Consider the following 23,343-nt stretch of genomic DNA (forward strand, 5'->3'; position numbering starts at 1 on the left):
TTGAAAATCAATTAGCTATAAATATAAGAGTTTACTACCGGTCTTAGTTCTGTTCCTTAGACCTATTTGTCTATCACTGTGCTATTACCATACTGTTTTGATAACAAAGTTTATAGTAAATTTTGTAATTGAAAAATGAAGTCTCTATAGTGTTATTTATTTTTTACAAATGGTTTTGGCTATTCTAAGTCTTTTACATTCCATATAAATTTTAGTTTCAGGTTGTTAATTTCTGAAAAAAAAAAAAAGGCTCCTGAAGTACTGATAGGGACTATACTGAATCTATTTATCAATTTGAGAAGAATTGCCATCTTAAAAATATGAGTGTTCTAAGAGTTCTGGTTCAAGATGGTGACACAGGAGACTCCTGAACTCACATATATCAATTATTAAGTTGTCTACTAGAACTAATACAGTGGTATGTCAATCATATTTCAAATAAATAAATAAGTTCTAATTTATGAACATTGAATTTATTTATTTATATTGTCTTTCATTTCCTTCTACAATGTTTTGCAACTTTCAGTACAAGTCTTGCCCCTCTGTTAAATTCATTACTATTTTATTCTTTTTTGATGCTATTGCAAATAAAACTGTTTCCCTAATTTAGTTTTGTGGTTATTCAATGCTCATATATAGAAATAAAATTGAGTTTTCTATTACATGCCCAGCAATACAGTTTTAGGCAGTGGTTTCTTTTAATCAGCTAATGGAAGAAAAGACTTTAGAAAAATATGTTGTCATTTATAGTTACCCATATAATTACTTTTAAAGTGTTTTTATTTCTTCATGCAGATTTGAGTTACCACCTGATGTCATTTTGTACCAGCCTGAAGTATTTTCTTTAGTATTTCTTTTAAGACAATTTTCCTAATATAACAAAAAATAGTCTTAGTTTTTTTTTAATCTAGGAAGGTTTTTGTTTTATCTATTATCTATTATTATTTTTGAATAATAATTTTGCTGGATATTAAATTCTTGGTTGTGAATTTTTGCTTTCAGCACTTTTAATATGTCATCCCACTGCCTTCTGGCCTCCATTGTTTGTGATAGAAAGTCAGATGTCAATTTTAATAGCTTTATCAATACATAATTCACATACCATACAGTTCATTCATTTACAGTGTGTAATTCAATGGTTTTTAGTACATTCACAGAGTTGTGGTTTCATCATCATGTTTGATTTTAGAACATTTTCATTGTGTGAAAAAGAAATCTTCACACTCCAAGCCCTAATCTGCTAATTTCTGTCTATAAATTTCCATACACTGGACAGTTCGTAGAAATGGAATTTATAATAGTTGGCCTTTGTGACTTCTTTTACTTAGCTCTGATCTTACAAACTATCCTTTTTAATGTATATTTCTTTATTAATGAAATTAATCATCTCAAAAAAATTTTAGTTATTTCAATTTTATTGGCAACTAACTTACTGTGTATCAAAATTAGTTACAAATGTAATTCATCTTATAGCTAATGTATTTTCTAAATATTTCTAGAAAGAACTTATGAGTACACTTCACACCATGTGACTGAACCTCCAAAAGCAAATCCTAGAACATCTAGGGCTGGGTCAACCATTTATAAAGCCATCCAGCTTCCTTCACTGAATAAAGAATCTTCACGTAATGTGCAATGTGATTTTTTTTAATTAGTAAAGCTTTAATTATATGGAAATAACCAGATCATACTAGCCTTAGTCATATAACCAGTTTAGCAAAATATAAGTGAAAATGAACACTGATTAAGTTTACCCAACATATATGCATTCTTAATGAGTGAGTAGTGTCCCTGACATAGCTCTTCTTCCCTGCTACCACTAAATTGGAGCTACACTTTTTTTCACAACCTTCCTTTCTTTTTTTTAAAAAAGATTTATTTATTTGAGAGAGAGAAAAAGAGCACACACTGAGCAGGGGGAGGGGCAGAGGGAAAGAATCTCAAGTAGACTCCCTGCTGAGTGTGGAGCCCCATGCAGGACTCAATCTGAGGGCCCTGAGATCATGACCCGAGTCAAAGGCTTAACTGAATGAGTCACCTAGGTGTCCCATTCAACCTTCCATTTTTGTTCACCATTATGATAAACCCATTTCATAATCCTTGTTTTAGATTTATATATTCCCTTTTTGTACAATCCCAAGTAGGATCAGCAATACAGAAACTCAACATGAGGGCAGACTGGAAGGAAAATAAACATAATGTTTTCCCTTTCCCTTCATTACTATCTCCCCAGCTATCTAATCCATTAATATGTAGGAACTAATTTACAGACTCCATTTCTTATCTTTGCTCCAGAGGCATTATATAATCATCACCTTAGTATATTTCCTATAGATATTGAGTTCGAAAGTTTTTTTAAATGTAGATTATTTTTTGGCCTATTATATTTTCTAAAGCCCCAAAAAATTATATATACTACCAATACTTGCACCACTTTTTCTTTCTAACTCTGCATCTTTATCTCTTAACATTATATCCACTGGCTGCCTTTTACCATTCTGTGGATATGTAATTCAGAGATAAAATAAATTTGACTATTAACTGAAGTAAGGCATTATTGGGCAAATAAGTCTTCTGTAAAATTAGAAAAATTAATTATAATATGCTCTTTATGTTCAGATAACTATCCTCTTCCTACTAACTGCCAGACAATGTCAGATCACCTCCTACTTCATATCACCTGTAATACTGTTTTCCATCTATTAGCTCCTAGTTTACTTACAATTTGGGTTTTTTTTTTAAGATTTTATTTATTAGAGCATGTGCATGAGAGAGAAAGAGTGAGAGAGAGAAAGCAGGAGCAGGGTCAGGGGGAGAGGGAGAAGCAGGCTCCCCGCTGAGCAAGGAGCCTCATGCGGGACTCAATCCTAGGACCCTGGATCATGACCTGAGCCTAAGGCAGATGCTTAACTGACTGGGCCACCCAGGTGCCCAAATTTGGTTTTTTTCTTCTAAGCTAAAGCTATCTCTTTGATGGGGGTGTTAATTATAAGCAGTAATATTGCCTGAAGAAAAAAGAAAGAGGAAGAGAATAAGAACTAACAAATAGTCTGAATAATCTTCTATCTAAATTTCTATTCCATGATAAGAGAACAATAATAGTGGTCTTTTTTGTGGATGGAATAGAAATGATTCTATCAAAAATATTTTTATTTTCCATCAAACCATTAAGCCTTTTAATCTAAAAATAATGACATAAACATTTCTTAAGCAAACTCTTGCCTTAAGGAAATGGAAGAATTCAAAATGTTTTATTTCTCTGTAAGACATATATTGTAGAAACTCAAAGCATTAATTTAGTAAATTTTTTTCCAGTAACTTTGAGAAACACCATCTAAATGCCCCATGTTCTACTTTTTATTTTAGCATATTTTTCTTGAAATAAGCATATTGAAACTATATTCTTTATTACATAGTTTTGTTTTTAACAGTGTTCTAAATATGTATCTTAACAATAGTATTTCTAAACATGTCTGCCTCCATTAGCACTAGAATTTTCACTGTAGTTACATAAAAATTTTTAAATAAAGATATTCTGTTTTATAAAAAGATAAAAACTTTATATGAGAATTTATCAATTTAATTGCTTAAATAGTTTTTTATTATAATACTGGAAAGAAAGAAAGCTCTTCCTTAGGCATTTTTATATACACTATTTCTATTATTTCTTTTTCTGGATTTGCACTCTTACTGGTTTTGTTTATAAATATCAAGTACCCAGCAAGGAAAAGCTAGAGAGAAAATATTTGTGTTAGTAAAGCTGTTTTAAATTATTTTTAAAAATTTAAGGAAGCTGTGCTTTAGAAGTGGATTAAGATTTATTATAAATTTTTAAAAGTTGAAGTCAGGTCATTTCTAATATAATTTAATAATGTTATTTTCATTTTTTAGGGCATCCAAAAAATTATATCTCAAAAAAACATGTTGAACTTACAAATACTCTGCCTCCTATGATCTCTACAACTAGAAAACCTATCTATGAAGGTAAAAAATCACTGCTATACAAAGACAAATGAAATAAAACTTTATACTATGTTTCCATTTTTCTATTTATCAATTATCTTAAACCTATGGACCCCCTTCCCCAGACAGCCAATGTTATGAGACAAGTATATTTTTCTAAACCTTTCTTCAAACATGTGTTTCACACACACACGCAGGCGTGCATACAACACACATCTATTTATCTATAGGTGATAGATGATAGAAAGATAGAGAGATAGATAGATGATAAGTTTGCTGGTTCTGTACATAACAGAATCATTTGGATGGATCCTACTCACCTCCAATACAGGTAAATTGGTTATATAGATTTCTTTTATATCTCACACCTTTAAGTTACTTTATGATATTCTATAATGTGAATGTGCTATATTTTATTGACATATAGATTTTTATCAAAATATTTTTTGCTACTATAGGCAATGGTACAATAAATATCACTGTACATATATATCTATATTGTAGTGATTATATTTCTATAAAATAGAGCATGTAAACATGTATTGCATTAAAGATATCTATGTTTTTTATTTTAATATATAAATCCAAATTACTTTTCAAATGATCATAGTTCATAATTCTGTTAGTAAATTCATGAAAGACTCATATCCCAGCATCATAGACAGCACTAGAATTTTCATAGATTGAAACCCTTAATATTGTTAAGATATCAATACTACACAAAGTGATCTACAGATTCAGTATGATAGCTGTCAAAATTCCAGCAATGTTTTTTAAAGAATAAAAAATTCTATGCTAAAATTCATATGGAATCTTAAAGGATCCTGAATAGTCAAAATAATCTTGAAAAGGAACAAAGTCAGAGGACTCTCATTTCATTATTTTGAAACTTACTACAAAGCAACAGTAAGCAAAACAGTGTGGTATTGGCATAAAGACAAACATACAAACTAAGAAAATAGAGAACCAAGAAATAAATCATCACATATATGGTCAAATGACCTTTGACAAGGATATCAAGACTATTCAATGGGAAAAGGAGAATTGTAAAGCATATGGTGCTGGAGAAACTGGATATCCACATGCCAAAGAGTGAAATCAGATCCCTATCTTAAACTTTACCTTATAGTTTAAGATAGATGAAAGACCTAAAACTAAGGGCTAAACTATAAAACTCTTAGATGAAAATATAGGGAAAAATCAAAGATATTGTATTTGACAATAATTTCTTGGGTCTGACACCAAAGGTTCAGCCAAAGAAAAAATAGGCAGGTTTTACCACAGTTTTAAAATTATTCACCAAAATACAAGGTTAGTAAAGTAAAAGGGAAATCCACAGAATTGGAGAAAAATATTTGCAAATCATATATCTGAATAGCAGTTAACAACCAGAATATAAAAAGAACTCTTAAGACTCAATAATGGAAACAAAAAACTTTTTAAAACAGTGAACAAAGGACTTTAACAGACATTTCTCCAAAGAAGATATACAGATAGCCAATAGGCCCATGAAAATATGGTAAACATCACTATTCATTAAGGAAATGAAAATCAAAACAACGAGATATCATTTCACACCCAGGATGGTTATTATGAAGACAATAAAAGAAAAAAGGAAAGAAAATAAATATTGGTGAGGATGTGAAAAATTGGGATTCTTATGTACTAGTCATAGGAATGTGAAATGGTGCAAATACTATGAAAAATAGTATGATTGTTCTTCAGAATATTAAACAAAGCATTACCATATGATTCAGCAATTCCCATTCCAGATATATGCCCAAAGGAATGAAAGCAGGGACATAAAAAGATCTTTGTTTATAGCAACATCATTCACAATAGCCAAAAGATAGAAGCCATTCAAGTGTCCAACAGTGATGAGTGGACAAAAAAATATGGCATATGCATGTGATGGAATATTATTCAGCCTTAAAAAGGAAAGAAAATCTGATACAGCATGTTATAGCATATAACATGGATGAATATGGAAGACATTATGGTAGGTGGAGTAAACCAATCACAAAAGGACAAACACTGTATGATTGCACTTACATGAAGTATCTTAACATGGTCAAATTCATAGAGACAGTAAGTAGAATGATGGTCTCCAGGAGCTGGGGAGAATGGGAATGGAGAATTATTTATTAATGGGTAGAATTTCAGTTTTGCAAGATGAAAAAGTTCTGAAAATCAGTAGTGGTGATGGCTGCACAGTGTGAATACACTTAAAAATGGCTTAAATGGTAAATTATATGTTATTTATATTTTACTATAATTTTTAAAATAAATAAAAATAAAAATAAGTGCATAGTAAAAATGTTTTTTCTTTAATGAGGATTATTTATATTTAATGAGAACTAAGCATATTTTAATATTATTAGCTATTTTAATTTTCTCCATGAATCACCTGTTTATATTCTTTGCTTATTTTTCTGTTAGTTGCTTTTGTTATTGTAGAAGTTTTTGTGTAATAGGATTTTAATTTTTTTAAATTTTTCTATCAATTCAAATTTACAGAGAAATTGAAGGAATTCCAGAAGCAATTTTCATATAGCCTATACCCAGATTCATTACTTGTTCATATACTATATTTTTGTCTTATCATTTTCTCTATGCTCATATATATATGTGTCTATCACAAACATAATATTTTTTTCTGAACTGTATAAGGGTAACTTGGAAGAAAGTGACTATATTCTTATCTATGTATTCCTTTATATCTAAGCACAGAATAAGCACTATAAAAATAAATGAAAATAAAATATCAATGTGGTTATTAGTTAACTCACCACAGTCAGGCAAGGGACAAAACACTGCCCACAGAGGGCAAGGAGAGCCTCTGCAGACAATTAGCTTGAAGGATAGAGTAGCCAGAACACAATAGCAGAGCCCATGCTGCCCATACCAGAGACATCCCCTGAAATGCCAGGCTCTGGACACTATATGACTTCTTCCTCATAAGGCCATTACTTTCAGGAGCAAGAGACATATCTGGCTTTTCTAACACAGAGAAGAAGGCAAGGACTTAGACAAAATGTGAAGATGGAGGAATTTATCCCAAATGAAAGAACAAGATAAGGCCATGGCCAGAGATATAAGTGAAAAAGATACAAGTAACATACCTGATGGAGAATTTAAAGCAATCAACAATCATAAGGATACCCACTGGGCTTGAGAAAAGAATGGAAGACTTTGGGGAGGCCCTCACCTCAAGATAAGAGTTAAAAAAGAATCAGAAGTGAAAAATGCAATAACTGAGATTAGAAATGGGCTGGATGCAATGAACACAAGGCTGAGAGAAGCAGTACAATGAATAAGTGATATAAAAGACAAAATAATGTAAAATAATAAAACAGAGCAAAAGAGAGAAAGAATAATTAAGGAACATGAGAACAGAAGTAGGGAACTCAGTGACTCCATCAAATGTAATAACATCTGTATTATAGAAGTTCTAGAAGAAGAAGAAAGAGAAAAGGGGGCAGAAAATTTATTTGAGGAAATCACAGCTGAAAACTTCCCTAATCTGGGGAAGGAAACAGACATACAGATACAGGAGGAACAAAATCAATGAAAGCAGGCCAGCACCAATACATATTGTAATGAAATTTGCAAAAATATAGTGATTAAGAAAACATTTTAAAAGCAGCAAGATAAAAGAAGACAGTAACATACATACAAGGGAAACCCCATAAGGCTAGCTAGAGATTTTTCAGCAGAAACTTCCCAAGCCAGAAGGGAGTGACCTGATATATTAAGTGCTGAATGGGAAAATATGAAGCCAAAAATGCTCTGTCTGGAAAGACAACAAATACATGGAGGTTAAATAACATGCTACAAAACAATGAATGGGTCCACCAGGAAGTCAAAGAAGAAATTTTTTAAAAATTCATGGAAACAAATGAAAATGAAAACACAGCAGTCTAGAACCTTTGGGATGCAGCAAAGCCAGTCCTAGAGGGAAGTTTATAGCAATACAGGCTTACCTCAAAAAGCAAGAAAAGTCTCAGATACATAAACTAACCTTACACTTAGAGGATGAAACAGAAACAAGAACAAGTGAAGCCTAAAGCCAGCAGAAGGAAGAGAATAGTAAAGATTAGAGAGCAGAAGGAAGAGAATAGTAAAGATTAGAGCAGAAATAAATGATATAGAAACTTAAAAAAAAAAAAACACAGTAGAAACTAAGAGCTGGTTCTTTTTTTTTTTAAGATTTTATTTATTTATTTATTTATTTATTTATTTATTTATTTATTTATTTAAGAGAGAGCAAGCTAGTGGGTAGGAGCTGGCAGAGAAACAGAGGGAGAGGGACAAGCAGACTCCACACTGATAATGGAGCTGACACTGAGCTTGATCCCACGACCCTGAGATTATGACCTGAGCCGAAATGAAGAGTCAAATACTTAACCCACTGAGCCACCCAGGAGCCCCAAAGAGCTGTTTCTTTGAAAAACTTAATAAAATTGATAAGCCACTAGCCAGACTTATCAAAAGAAAAAGACCCAAATAAATAAAATAACAAATGAGAGAATAGGAAAAACATCAACCAATGCCACAGAAATATAATTATAAGAAAATATTATGAAAAACTACAGGCCAACAAATTGGAAAACCTGGAAGAAATAGATAAATTCCTAGAAACATATAAACTACCAAAACTGAAACAGGAAGAAATAGAAAACTTGAACAGACTGATACTCAGCAAAGAAATTGAATCAGTAATACAAAAATTCCCAAAAACAAAAGTCTAAAGCCAGATGGCTTCACAGGCAAATTCTACCACCAAACATTTAAAGAAGAGTTAATGCTTATTCTTCTCTAACTATTCCAAAAAATAGAAAAGGAAGGAAAGCTTCCAATTTCCTCCTATGAGGGCAGCATTACCCTGATATCAAAACCAGATAAAGACACCACTAAAAAAAGAGAACTTCAGGCCAATATCCCTGATGAACATGGATGTAAAAATTCTCAATAAAATACTAGCAAACTGAGTCCAAAAGTACATTAAAAAATATCATTCACCATGATGAAGTGGGATTCATTTCTGGGCTGCAAGGGTAGTTCAAAATTCACAAAACAATCGACTTGATACATCACACTAATAAAAGAAAGGATAAGAACCATATGATCCTTTCAATAGATGTAAAAAAAATGCATTTGACAAAATACATCTGTTCATGATAAAAACTCTAAACAAAGTAGGGTTAGAGGGAACATACCTCAAAATAAGAAAGGCCATATACGAAAAACAGCTAATATCACTGTGAATGGGGAACATATCCAATGGGACCTTTTCCTCTACAGTCAGGAACAGGCGGGGATGTTCATTCTCACCACTCTTATTCAACATAGCACTGGAAGTCTTAGCCTCAGCAATTTGACAACAAAAAAGAAAGGCATCCAGATTGGCAAAGAAGAAATCAAACTTTCACTATTTGCAGATGACATGAAACTCTATATAAAAAACCTGAAAGACTCCATCAAAAATGCTCAAACTGATAAAGGAATTCAGCAAAGTCACAGGATACAAAATCAACATATAGAAATATGTTGAATTTCTGTATGCCAATAATGAAGAAGCAGAAAGAGAAATTAAGGAATCTCATTTATATTTGCACCAGAAATAATAAGATACCTAAGAATAAACATAACCAAAGAGGTGAAAGACCTGTACTCTGAAAACTATAAAACACTGATGAAAGAAATTGAATATGACACAAAGAAATGGAAAGACATTCCATGCTAATGGATTAACAAATATTGTTAAAATGTCTATACTACCCAAAACTATCTGCACACTTAATGCAATCCCTATCAAAATACCAACAGCATTTTTCACAAGAGCTAGAACAAACAATCCTAAAATTTCTATGGAACCACAAAAAACCCCAAATAGCCAAAGCAACCTTGAAAAAGAAAAGCACAGCTGGAGGCATCCTAATTCTGGGCTTCAGGTTTTATTACAAAGCTGTAGTGATTAAAACAGTATGGTACTGTCACAAAAATAGACACATAGATCAATGGATAGAATACAAAACCCAGAAGTGAACCCACAACTTTATGGTCAGTCAAACTTTGACAAAGCAGGGAAGAATATCCAATGGAAAAAAAAAAAAGCAGTTTTTTCAGCAAATGGTGTTGGGAAGATTGGACAGAAACATGCAAAAAGAATGAAACTGGACCACTTTCCTACACCATAAATTAATTCAAAATAGATTAAAGTCCTAAATGTATGACCTGAAACCATAAACATCCTAGAAAAGAACACAGACAGTAACTTCTTTGACATTGGCCATAGCAACTTCCTTTTTAGATATGTCTCCTGAGACAAGGGAAACTTTGACTTCATCAAAATAAAAAGCTTCTGCACAGTAAAGGAAACAGTCAACAAAACTGAAAGACAACCAATGTACTGGGATAAGATATTTGCAAATAACATATCTGATAAGGGTTAGTATCCAAAATATATAAAGAACTGATGCAACTCAACACCGAAAAAGCAAATAATCAAGTTAAAAAATGGGCAGAAGACATGAATAGACATTTTTCCGAAGAAGACATCCAGATGTCCAAGAGACACATGAAAAGATGTTCAATATCACTGACCATCAGGGAAATACAAATCAAAACTACAATGAGATATCACCTCATATCTGTCAGAATGGCTAAAATTAACAACACAAGAAACAATGGGTGTCAGCAAGGATATGGAGAAAGGGGAACCTCTTGCACTGTTGGTGGGAATGAAAACTGGTGTAGCCACTGTGGAAAAGAGTATGGAAGTTCCTCAAAAACTTAAAAATAAAACTACCCTACAATCCAGCAATTGCACTACTAGGTATTTACCCAAAGAATACAAAACTACTAATTTAAAGGGATACATGCATACATGCATACATACATATGTTTATAGCAGCATTATTTACAATAGCCAAATTATGGAAACAGTCCAAGTGTCCATTGACTGATGAATGAATAAAGAAGATGTGGTATATACATATATATACAATGGAATAGTAGTCATAAAAAGAACAAAATCTTGCCATTTGCAATGAAATGGATGGAGCTAGAGAGTGTTACACTAAGTGAAAGAAATCAGAAAAAGACAAATACCACATGTATGGTGTTGGAAGTTAACTAGACTTATTCCACAATAAGATCATTTTGTAATATGTATAGAAATATCAAATCACTATGTTGTACTGAAGCTAATATATGATATATCAATTTTTTCTCCATTAAAAAATTAATAATTAAATTTTGAAAAGATAACACATCCATCTTCTCAAATAGTTAATGATTTTTTGTGTGTGGTGTGAATGTAAGATTTATTCTTCACAACTTTCAAGTATACCATAACATATTACTAACTATAGTTACCATTTTACATTAGACCCTATGAACTTATTTTTCTTATAACCGAAATTCCATACCCTTTGAACCATATCTCCCTATTTCCTTCTCCCACCAGCCCCTGGCAACCACTATTCTATTCTCTGTTTCTACGATACTGGTTTGTTTGGCTTTTTTTAGATTCCTTATCTAAGTGAGATTGTACAGAATATGTCCTTCTCCCTCTGACGTATTTCACTTAGCATAAATCCCTTTAGAGTTATTCATGTTGTGGCATTGGCAAGATTTACTTACTTGTTATGGCTGAAAATAATATTCTTGTGTGTGTGTGTGCATGTCACATTCTCTTTATCCAAATAACCATCAAATAACATTTAGGTTATCTCCATATCTTGGCTCTTATGAATAAGGCTGCAATGAACATGGGGTTGCAGGTATCTCTTCAAGATCCAGATTTCATTTCCTTCAGACATACACCCAGTAATGGGATCAATGAATCATATGGTAGCTCTCTTTTTTTTTTTTTTTTTTTTAAGCTTCCAAACTGTTTTCCATAATGGCTATAACAATTTGCATTCCTATCAACAGTGTATAAAGGTTTCCTTTTCTCCACAGCTTTGCCAACATTTATCTCTTGTCTTTTTGATAATAGCCAACCTAATAGATGTGAAGTGATATCTCATATTGCTTTCAATTTGTATTTCTCTCAAAATGAGTGATGTTGAGCATCTTTTAAAATACTGATTGGCCTTATCTATGTCTTCTTTGCAAAAATATCTACTCGATTCCTTTGCCCATTTCTTACTGGAATCTTTGGTTTTTCGCTACTGACTTATATGAGTTCTTTATAATTTGGATATTAACCCTTTATTAGATATATGGCTTGCAAATATTTTTTCCCCTGCGGTAGGTTGCCTTTTCAATTGATTGCTTCCTTTATTGTTAAGAAGCTCGGTAGTTTGATGTGGTCCCACTTGTTTATTTCTTGTCTACTTATGTTATCTTTTGCAAGAAATCATTGCAAAGACCAATACCAAGGATCTTTTTAATTTTGTTTTCTTCTAGGAATTTTACAATTTTAGGTCTTACCTTTAAGTCTTTGATCCATTTTGAGTTAATGTTTTGTGAGTGGTATAAAACAAGGTTGCCATTTCATTCTCTAGATTAGGATTTCCAGTTTTCCCAGTACCATTTATTGAAGAGATTACCATTTTTCCATTGTATATTATGGGTGCCATGTCAAAAATTATTTGACTGCATATGTGTTTATGGCTGGGCTCTCTATTCTGTTCCACTGGGCTGGATTCCTATTTTTTATGCCAGTACCATAATTTTTGATGACTGTTACTTTGTAAATAGATTGAAATCAGGAAATGTGATGCCTCCACTTTGTTGTTCTTAAGATTGCTTTGTCTATTCAGGGTCATTAATAGTTCCGTATGAATTTTAGGATTTTTTTCTATTTCTGTTCAAATTAATCTAATTCTTTTTAAGTCCTTTATATTTGAGCATACCATAGTTTATTTAACTAGGCCTCTGTTGAATGGGCACTTTGGTTGTGAAATCAGTTTTCTCTCTAACAGTGTTGCAACAGACATCATTTGAATAAACAGCTATTTTAGAATCCAGTCTTGGTTTCTATCAGCTCAAACATGAGTCTTCTGCCTAAAAGGAATTGCCACTATTTCCTCCCTGACACTAATTTTATGACCCTTTCTTTTGCAGTACACAAATTGTCTCTCGCTTAAAACTGACTGATTTTTTGAAGAACCATAGGTATATTAAGAATAAATATCATATGTATTCCAAAAAAACCAACATTCCAGTGAATTTGAACTTTTAAAATTTCTCTGTCAATATTTGTCAAAGTGTGGTTTCTAGACTAGCAGCCTGGGCATCAACTGGGAATATATTAGAAATACAAATTATTGGACCCTACCTCAGACCTACAGAATCAAAAGCTTTAAGGTTCAAGTCCAGCAAGCTGTTTTAACAAGTTTTCTGGGTGATTCTGACATAGGCTAAATTTGGGCAACCATTGTACTATATTTATACTGCTCTAAGTTAAGGGTGTCACAGTATCATTTCTATAAAAACATAGGTTTATTTATGTATGTACTTGTATGATTTACGTACTGCTTTTCCATTTCCATTTCCAGTGTTACTACTATTCATATATAATAATTTGTTTTCCATATGTCACATATAATAAAAATTATGTTAACTATAATGAAATTAAACTTTTTTTTAATCATACAATAACTTTTCTTTAAAGTCACACATACTGCTGCCCGAAATCTCCACCACACCCCTGTTTTTGAGAAAAAATGAGCTCTGGTCAAGATAAACAACATGAGCAAATTCGTGGAGATAGTAATGAAATCTGCAAATGTAGAAGCTTTATGAAAATAACACTGACTTGAAAGGATGGTGCTTATTGAACAATAGTGGGAAATACCCTGGATAAATAGGGAAGGCCCAGATCATGGAGGAGCTTAATTGGTAGCAGGTAAGTTGAATGTTTGCAATGCTTTCTCTTTTTTCTAATTTTAAAAAAGTTATATTTTAAATGACAAATGATTAAAATATTCAGCCTATTCAAAATGTTAATGTTTGAACATTGCACAACAAATTTCAAAAACGAAAGGAAGTAAACATAAAGTAAAACTAAATGCCTCATGACAATAACCTGATTGATATCTGTTAGAGCATATTTTGTAGAATTTGTAATGGCACAAAATATAAGTGTTAATAATTTGAAAGACATGATTCTTGCCAATCAATGTTAATAACATTAAAATATTATTTTTAACCACATTTCACTGTGCCCTGGAGAGAATAATACTATTGGATGACATGGTCTTAAATCCAATCTGGATTATTACTGACATGAGTATTTAAATTTATATAATATCCTTTTGAACTTTGAATGTGTATATATATATATATATATATATGGCAAAAATTAGAGAACTGAACAATAATATTAATCTAAGTATGTGGAGTTCCATTTAGTGTCAAAAATTAAAGAAAAAATAGAATTCTTCAGAAACATAAAATGGAAAAATTAATGAAATAATGGCTATTTTCTAAAATCTCTCATTTAAAGATACTGTTTATAATTTATACAGTAGTAAAAAATGTATAGCTTTTATAGTAAATAGAAATCATAAATTGAGCCTAATTAAAGTATCAGCCAAGAGAAAATAAATGGAATATTTCTTCACTAATAACCGATTATCTATTCTCTGAAACTGAAACATCCCAGAGGTAATATAAAGATGAAACATATTAACAACTCTTGTGAGGGTTTTGGAGAGAATCTATACAGAAACAAATAGTAAAATTGTTATTGTAAGTTGCCACATAATTGGATTGTGAACAAGGTGAATTTTATGTTTCTCTCTAGAATGATTTTTTTCAACATAAATTTTAGTTCAACATAGCAATCTGTCCCCATGAATGGCAATTGCTGGGATTATTTAAACTGGACCCATTCCAGCTTCTCAGTTTGCCCCCAAGGACTACCCAGATAACAGTGCCATATATATTAATTATGTAATCATTTGATTAAATGAGCTAATATATGTGCTAAATTAGTGCTTCTCAAGCCTGTCTACAAAATAGAATTCATCTGGGGTGCTTTTATAAAACACTAATTCTTTGCTCCCTTTCCCAGACCAATTAAACCAGATTCTTTGTAGGTGATTCAAATATGCTGCCAGAGTTGAGAAACATGCTGCTTATCATTTGATGATAGAAGGGAAATCAACTAATATTCAAAACCATATATAAATAATTGCAGCTGATTTTTTAAAAATCCAGATCTTATAGTTACTGGCAGAGGAAACCCAGTGAACAAATTCAATCTATATTGGCTCCATTTAAAAATTCTCCCAAACCACCTCTTTCATGTCAATTACAACTTTAGCTCCATAGCACTCCCCAATAGAATTTCCTGTGATAATGGAAATGTTCTGTGCCTGTGCCTTCTAATAAGGGAACTATGAGTCATATGCAGTTGTTGAACTCTTGAAATGTGGCCAGTGTGACTGAGAATCTAGATCTTTAGTTTTAATTAGTTTAAATCTAAATAGCCATATGTGGTTTGTGGCTCCCATATTGGAAAGCACAACTCAAGAATTATCAATGATCCAACAGTTAATCAAGGACCTGGGAAGGCAGTGAGCTATTCAGAAAAATATATAGGAAATATTTCTGTTGATTAATGACTGGTATAAGTAAAAACAGACCCCTGGAGAAGTAGGGGCAGGAATAGTATTTCAACATTGTTGTTGGATAAAATGTAGTGCTTTTTTAGGGTAGTAGGATGTCCCTTAATACTGAGTAGACAATATCAGTTTCAACCAAGAACACTGATTAATTAAAATTAGGCCAGAATTAGGGCAAAAGTAAGTAGAATCTATAGTCTTTGGAAGGCTTTGGCTATCATCAAAGATAGGCAAGGCCTTTCCATTTTTAACAATGCTGTTAAAAAAGTATTCTGACATTTGTTTAAGATAATAATGAAGACTTTATTCAAGACTACTGCAATAGGGCAGGGAGATTGAACTCAACTCCAAATATAGCAAAGAGAGCTGGGGATTTATAGCCAATGAGCAGAATGAAGAGGTCAATATGAAATTACAAAAGGAGACATCAAGGGTAGGAGCATTCCTACTAAGTTAGCTGAATGGTATTCTTGCTAAAAGCAGGCCAAGGACAGGGCCAAGGCCTGTTAAAAAGAGGGCTTAGAGGAGCCTAACTATAATTTGCTGAAGGTGTGAATCTTCCGTTAAAATCAACTTTTTAGCATTGAGAGAAAGATCACTGATTTTGAAAAGTTCTAGAAAATGTTTTGAAAAATGACATGCAATTAATGTAACATATACTTTAATAACAAGAAATGCATAAAACTGAAAGTTTCAGAAATATTTGTATATGTGTATATTAGAGGTTGAATTAAATGAAAGTTATAATTACTTGGTTTATTTTCAGAATTCTTCTTTACTATCTGGAACAAACTCGAAACTCTAAGATCAAAGCCTTTTTGTTGCTGATGTTAAGAAACGAGCTCTATGTTGAAGCTCCAGTTTGCATCTATTCACTAATGTTCCTGTAATATCTCCAGGAGTGGTGTAAAAGCAATTAAATGAAATTTGATCATGTATGTTTTGATAATGTCATGTTTATTTAAGTGTCATATTTTTTGCAAATATATTTTGTATGATGTTATATAGAGACAAATCATTTTCATACATTTCTTATACTTCCAGGTAAAATAATTAAAGTTTAGAAAATATCTTGCTTTATTTTTTTCACATTAAAACTGGAAATTCATTGAAGAGGTCACAACAAAATCTTTATTCATTATATAATATTTAATAAACCTATAAATCATAGTAAATATTTAGTAAAACTACAAATCATACCACTAGCTGTAGTTGAACTATGAAAGATTTATAAACTCTAAGGACAATACTCTGTGTGGGAATGTTAGTAATGAATATCAAGTTAAATTGATGCTAGTATTAAAAAGAATATTGAAAAGAATAAGAAGGAAAAAACTTATAAATATTGAATGAGTAGTAGTCCAGTATCTTTATGTGATCTTGTTTTCTCTTTTGGTCCTGAGATTAATGGATGATGATGGTGATGATTATATAATGTGCTTTTATTTAAGTGAAGATTTGTTTTAATTTTTTTTAAGATTATTTATTTATTTATTTATTTGAGAGAGAGAGAGAGAGTGTGTGTGTGAGCTGGGGAAGGAGCAGAGGGAGAGGGACAAGCAGACTCTGGGCCAAGCAGGAAGCCCGAGGCAGGGTTCGATCCCACGACATTGAGATCATACCCTGAGTGAAATCAAGAGTTAGAGGCTTAATTGACTGAGCTACCCAGGTGCCCCTGTTTTATTTATTTTTATTATCAACTTTTACTATTCATAAATATTAATTAATATTTTGGTTTCTTTTTTTTTTTTTTAATTTTTTTATTGTTATGTTAATCCCCTTACATTACATCATTAGTTTTAGATATAGTGTTCCATGATTCATTGTTTGTGCATAACACCCAGTGCTCCATGCAGAACGTGCCCTCCTCAATACCCATCACCAGGCTAACCCATCCTCCCAACCCCCTCCCCTCTAGAACCCTCAGTTTGTTTTTCAGAGTCCATCGTCTCTCATGGTTCTTCTCCCCCTCCGATTTCCCCCCTTCATTCTTCCCCTCCTGCTACATTCTTCTTCTTCTTTTTTTCTTTCTTAACATATATTGCATTATTTGTTTCAGAGGTACAGATCTGAGATTCAACAGTCCTGCACAATTCACAGCGCTTACCAGAACACATACCCTCCCCAGTGTCCATCACCCAGTCACCCCATCCCTCCCACCCCACCCCCCACTCCAGCAACCCTCAGTTTGTTTCCTGAGATTAAGAATTCCTCATATCAGTGAGGTCATATGATACATGTCTTTCTCTGTTTGACTTATTTCGCTCAGCATAATACCCTCCAGTTCCATCCACGTCGTTGCAAATGGCAAGATCTTATTCCTTTTGATGGCTGCATAATATTCCATTGTATATATATACCACATCTTCTTTATCCATTCATCTGTTGATGGACATCTTGGCTCTTTCCACAGTTTGGCTATTGTGGACATTGCTGCTATAAACATCGGGGTGCACGTAGCCTTTCGGGTCCCTACTTTTGTATCTTTGGGGTAAATACCCAGTAGTGCAATTGCTGGATCATATGGTAGCTCTATTTTCAACTTTTTGAAGAACCTCCATACTGTTTTCCAGAGTGGCTGCACCAGCTTGCATTCCCACCAACAGTGTAGGAGGGTTCCCCTTTCTCCGCATCCCCGCCAACATCTGTCATTTCCTGACTTGTTAATTTTAGCCATTCTGACTGGTGTGAGGTGGTATCTCATTGAGGTTTTGATTTGGATTTCCCTGATGCCGAGCGATATTGAACACTTTTTCATGTGTCTGTTGGCCATTTGGATGTCTTCTTTGGAGAAATGTCTGTTCATGTCTTCTGCCCATTTCTTGATTGGATTCTTTGTTCTTTTGGTGTTGAGTTTGATGAGTTCTTTATAGATTTTGGATACTAGCCCTTTATCTGATATGTCATTTGCAAATATCTTCTCCCATTCTGTCAGTTGTCTTTTGGTTTTGTTGACTGTTTCCTTTGCTTTGCAAAAGCTTTTTATCTTGATGAAGTCCCAATAGTTCATTTTTGCCCTTGCTTCCCTTGCCTTTGGTGATGTTTCTAGGAAGAAGTTGCTGCGGCTGAGGTCGAAGAGGTTGCTGCCTGTGTTCTCCTTTAGGATTTTGATGGACTCCTGTCTCACATTGAGGTCTTTCAACCATTTGGAGTCTATTTTTGTGTGTGGTGTAAGGAAATGGTCCAGTTTCATTCTTCTGCATGTGGCTGTCCAATTTTCCCAACACCATTTGTTGAAGAGACTGTCTTTTTTCCATTGGACATTCTTTCCTGCTTTGTCGAAGATTAGTTGACCATAGAGTTGAGGGTCCATTTCTGGGCTCTCTATTCTGTTCCATTGATCTATGTGTCTGTTTTTGTGCCAGTACCATACTGTCTTGATGATGACAGCTTTGTAGTAGAGCTGGAAGTCTGGAATTGTGATGCCACCAGCTTTGCTTTTCTTTTTCAACATTCCTCTGGCTATGCGGGGTCTTTTCTGGTTCCATACAAATTTTAGGATTATTTGTTCCATTTCTTTGAAGAAAGTGGATGGTATTTTGATGGGGATTGCATTGAATGTGTAGATTGCTCTAGGTAGGATTGACATCTTCACAATATTTGTTCTTCCAATCCATGAGCATGGAACGTTTTTCCATTTCTTTGTGTCTTCCTCAATTTCTTTCATGAGTATTTTATAGTTTTCTGAGTACAGATCCTTTGCCTCTTTGGTTAGATTTATTCCTAGGTATCTTATGGTTTTGGGTGCAATTGTAAATGGGATCGACTCCTTAATTTCTCTTTCTTCTGACTTGTTGTTGGTGTATAGGAATGCCACTGACTTCTGTGCATTGATTTTATATCCTGCCACTTGACTGAATTCCTGTATGAGTTCTAGCAGTTTTGGGGTGGAGTCTTTGGGATTTTCCACATAAAGTATCATATCATCTGCAAAGAGTGAGAGTTTGACTTCTTCTTTGCCAATTTGGATGCCTTTGATTTCTTTTTGTTGTCTGATTGCTGTGGCTAGGACTTCCAATACTATGTTGAATAGCAGTGGTGATAGTGGACATCCGTGCCGCGTTCCTGACCTTAGGGGGAAAGCTCTCAGTTTTTCCCCATTGAGAATGATATTCGCTGTAGGTTTTTCATAGATGGCTTTTATGATATTGAGGTATGTACCCTCTATCCCTATACTCTGAAGAGTTTTGATCAAGAAAGGATGCTGTACTTTGTCAAATGCTTTTTCTGCATCTATTGAGAGGATCATGTGATTCTTGTTTTTTCTTTTGTTAATGTATTGTATCACGTTGATTGATTTGCGGATGTTGAACCAACCTTGCAGCCCAGGGATAAATCCCACTTGGTCGTGGTGAATAATACTTTTAATGTACTGTTGGATCCTATTGGCTAGTATTTTGGTGAGAATTTTTGCATCCATGTTCATCAGGGATATTGGTCTGTAATTCTCCTTTTTGATGGGGTCTTTGTCTGGTTTTGGGATCAAGGTAATGCTGGCCTCATAAAATGAGTTTGGAAGTTTTCCTTCCATTTCTATTTTTTGGAACAGTTTCAGAAGGATAGGTATTAATTCTTCTTGAAATGTTTGGTAGAATTCCCCTGGGAAGCCATCTGGCCCTGGGCTTTTGTGTTTTGGGAGATTTTTGATGACTGCTTCTATTTCCTTAGTGGTTATAGGTCTGTTCAGGTGTTCTATTTCTTCCTGGTTCAGTTTTGGTAGTTGAGACATCTCTAGGAAATCATCCATTACTTCCAGGTTATCTAATTTGTTGGCATAGAGTTGCTCATAATATGTTCTTATAATTGTTTGTATTTCCTTGGTGTTGGTTGTGATTTCTCCTCTTTCATTCATGATTTTGTTGATTTGGGTCATTTCTCTTTTCTTTTTGATAAGTCTGGCCAGGGGCTTATCAATCTTGTTAATTCTTTCAAAGAACCAGCTCCTAGTTTCGTTGATCTGTTCTACTGTTCTTTTGGTTTCTATTTCATTGATTTCTGCTCTGATCTTTATTATTTCTCTTCTCCTGCTGGGTTTAGGCTTTATTTGCTGTTCTTTCTCCAGCTCCTTTAGGTGTAGGGTTAGGTTGTGTACTTGAGACCTTTCTTGTTTCTTGAGAAAGGCTTGTATTGCTATATACTTTCCTCTTAGGACTGCCTTTGCTGTATCCCAAAGATTTTGAATAGTTGTGTTTTCATTTTCATTGGTTTCCATGAATTTTTTTAATTCTTCTTTAATTTCCTGGTTGACCCATTCATTCTTCAGTAGGATGCTCTTTAGCCTCCATGTATTTGAGTTCTTTCTGACTTTCCTCTTGTGATTGAGTTCTAGTTTCAAAGCATTGTGGTCTGAAAATAGGCAGGGGATGATCCCAATCTTCTGGTACCGGTTGAGACCTGATTTATGACCTAGGATGTGATCTATTCTGGAGAATGTTCCATGGGCACTAGAGAAGAATGTGTATTCCGTTGCTTTGGGATGGAATGTTCTGAATATGTCTGTGAAGTCCATTTGGTCCAGTGTGTCATTTAAAGTCTTTATTTCCTTGTTGATCTTTTGCTTAGACGATCTGTCCATTTCAGTGAGGGGGGTGTTAAAGTCCCCCACTATTATTGTATTGTTGTCGATGTGTTTCTTTGCTTTTGTTATTAATTGCCTTATATAATTGGCTGCTCCCATGTTAGGGGCATAGATATTTACAATTGTTAGATCTTCTTGTTGGATAGACCCTTTAAGTATGATATAGTGTCCTTCCTCATCTCTTATTACAGTCTTTGGTTTAAAATCTAATTTGTCTGATATAAGGATTGCCACCCCAGCTTTCTTTTGGTGTCCATTAGCATGGTAAATGGTTTTCCACCCCCTCACTTTCAATCTGGGGGTGTCTTTGGGTCTAAAATGAGTCTCTTGCAGACAGCATATCGATGGGTCTTGTTTTTTAATCCAATCTGATAGCCTGTGTCTTTTGATTGGGGCATTTAGCCCATTTACATTCAGGGTAACTATTGAAAGATAGGAGTTCAGTGCCATTGTATTGCCTGTAAAGTGACTGTTACTGTATATTGTTTGTGTTCCTTTCTGGTCTATGTTGCTTTTAGGCTCTCTCTTTGCTTAGAGGACCCCTTTCAATATTTGTTGTAGGGCTGGTTTCGTGTTTGCAAATTCCTTTAGTTTTTGTTTGTCCTGGAAGCTTTTTATCTCTCCTTCAATTTTCAATGACAGCCTAGCTGGATATAGTATTCTTGGCTGCATATTTTTCTCATTTAGTGTTCTGAATATGTCCTGCCAGTCCTTTCTGGCCTGCCAGGTCTCTGTGGATAAGTCTGTTGCCAATCTAATGTTTCTACCATTGTAGGTTACATATCTCTTCTCCCGAGCTGCTTTCAGGATTTTCTCTTTGTCTCTGAGACTCGTAAGTTTTACTATTAGATGTCGGGGTGTTGACCTATTTTTATTGATTTTGAGAGGGGTTCTCTGTGCTTCCTGGATTTTGATGCCTGTTTCCTTCCCCAAATTAGGGAAGTTCTCTGCTATAATTTGCTCCATTATACCTTCTGCACCTCTCTCTCTTTCTTCTTCTTCTGGGATCCCAATTATTCTAATGTTGTTTCATCTTATGGTATCGTTTATTTCTCGAATTCTGCCCTCGTGATCCAGTAGTTGTTTATCTCTCTTTTTCTCAGCTTCTTTATTTTCCATCATTTGGTCTTCTATCTCACTGATTCTTTCTTCTGCCTCATTTATCCTAGCAGTTAGTGCCCCCATATTTGATTGCACCTCATTAATAGCCTTTTTGTTTTCTACTTGGTTCGATTTTAGTTCTTTTACTTCTCCAGAAAGGGTTTCTCTAATAACTTCCATGTTTTTTTCAAGCCCAGCTAGTATCTTTAAAGTGATGATTCTGAACTCTAGATCTGACATCGTACTAATGTCCGTATTGAGTAGGTCCCTGGCAGTTGGTACTACCTCTTGTTCTTTTTGTTGAGGTGATTTTTTCCGTCTTGTCATTTTGTGCAGAGGAGAATAGATTAATGAGAGAACAAAATGCTAGCAGGGTAACAACGTCCCCAGAAAATATACTCTAAACAAATCGGAAAAGACCTGAAGCAGTGGGAAAAGAAAGGGAAAGAGAGAAAAAAGAAAAGGAAAGAAAAAAAGAAAAAAGAAAAAGATAAAGATAAAAACAAACAAAAGCAGAACAAAACAAAACAAAACAAAAACAGAATGTGATCAAATATGATCAGGCTGGATTATAGATCAGTGCCACACACTAGATTTTGGGTGTATTTTGGTCTGTTAAAAGAAAGTCCCTCCCAAAATTTTAAAGAAAGAAAAACTTATATATGTACAAAAATAAGGGTTGATATGATGAAGGGTTGGAATATGACTGTAAAGATGGAAATTATAAAAAATTTTAAAAAAGGATTTGATAAGTTGTTTGAAAAAAGAAAGAAGAGGATTAAAAAAAAAAAAAGAAAGAAAAAAGGGAGAGAATGTGATCAGGCAGGGGAGTAGAAAAAAACCATACACTAGAGATTTAGAGTATATTTTGATCTGTTAGAAGAAACTATCTCAAGATTTTAAAGAGAGAACAACTTATATATATATGCCAAAAATACGGGTAACTACTATGAAGGGATAGAATATGACTTTAAATGAAAAATAAAAATGTTTTTTTTTAAAAAAGGGATTGATAAGATGTTGGTTGAAAAAGGGAAAAAGAAAAATTCAAAAAAAAAGAAAAAAGGAAAAAAGAAAAAAAAGACAGTTAAAAAAAATAATTAACTTTGAAAGACT

Source organism: Halichoerus grypus, chromosome 6 (genome assembly GCF_964656455.1).
Source record: "Halichoerus grypus chromosome 6, mHalGry1.hap1.1, whole genome shotgun sequence".
In the NCBI taxonomy this organism is placed as follows: Eukaryota; Metazoa; Chordata; class Mammalia; order Carnivora; family Phocidae; genus Halichoerus; species Halichoerus grypus.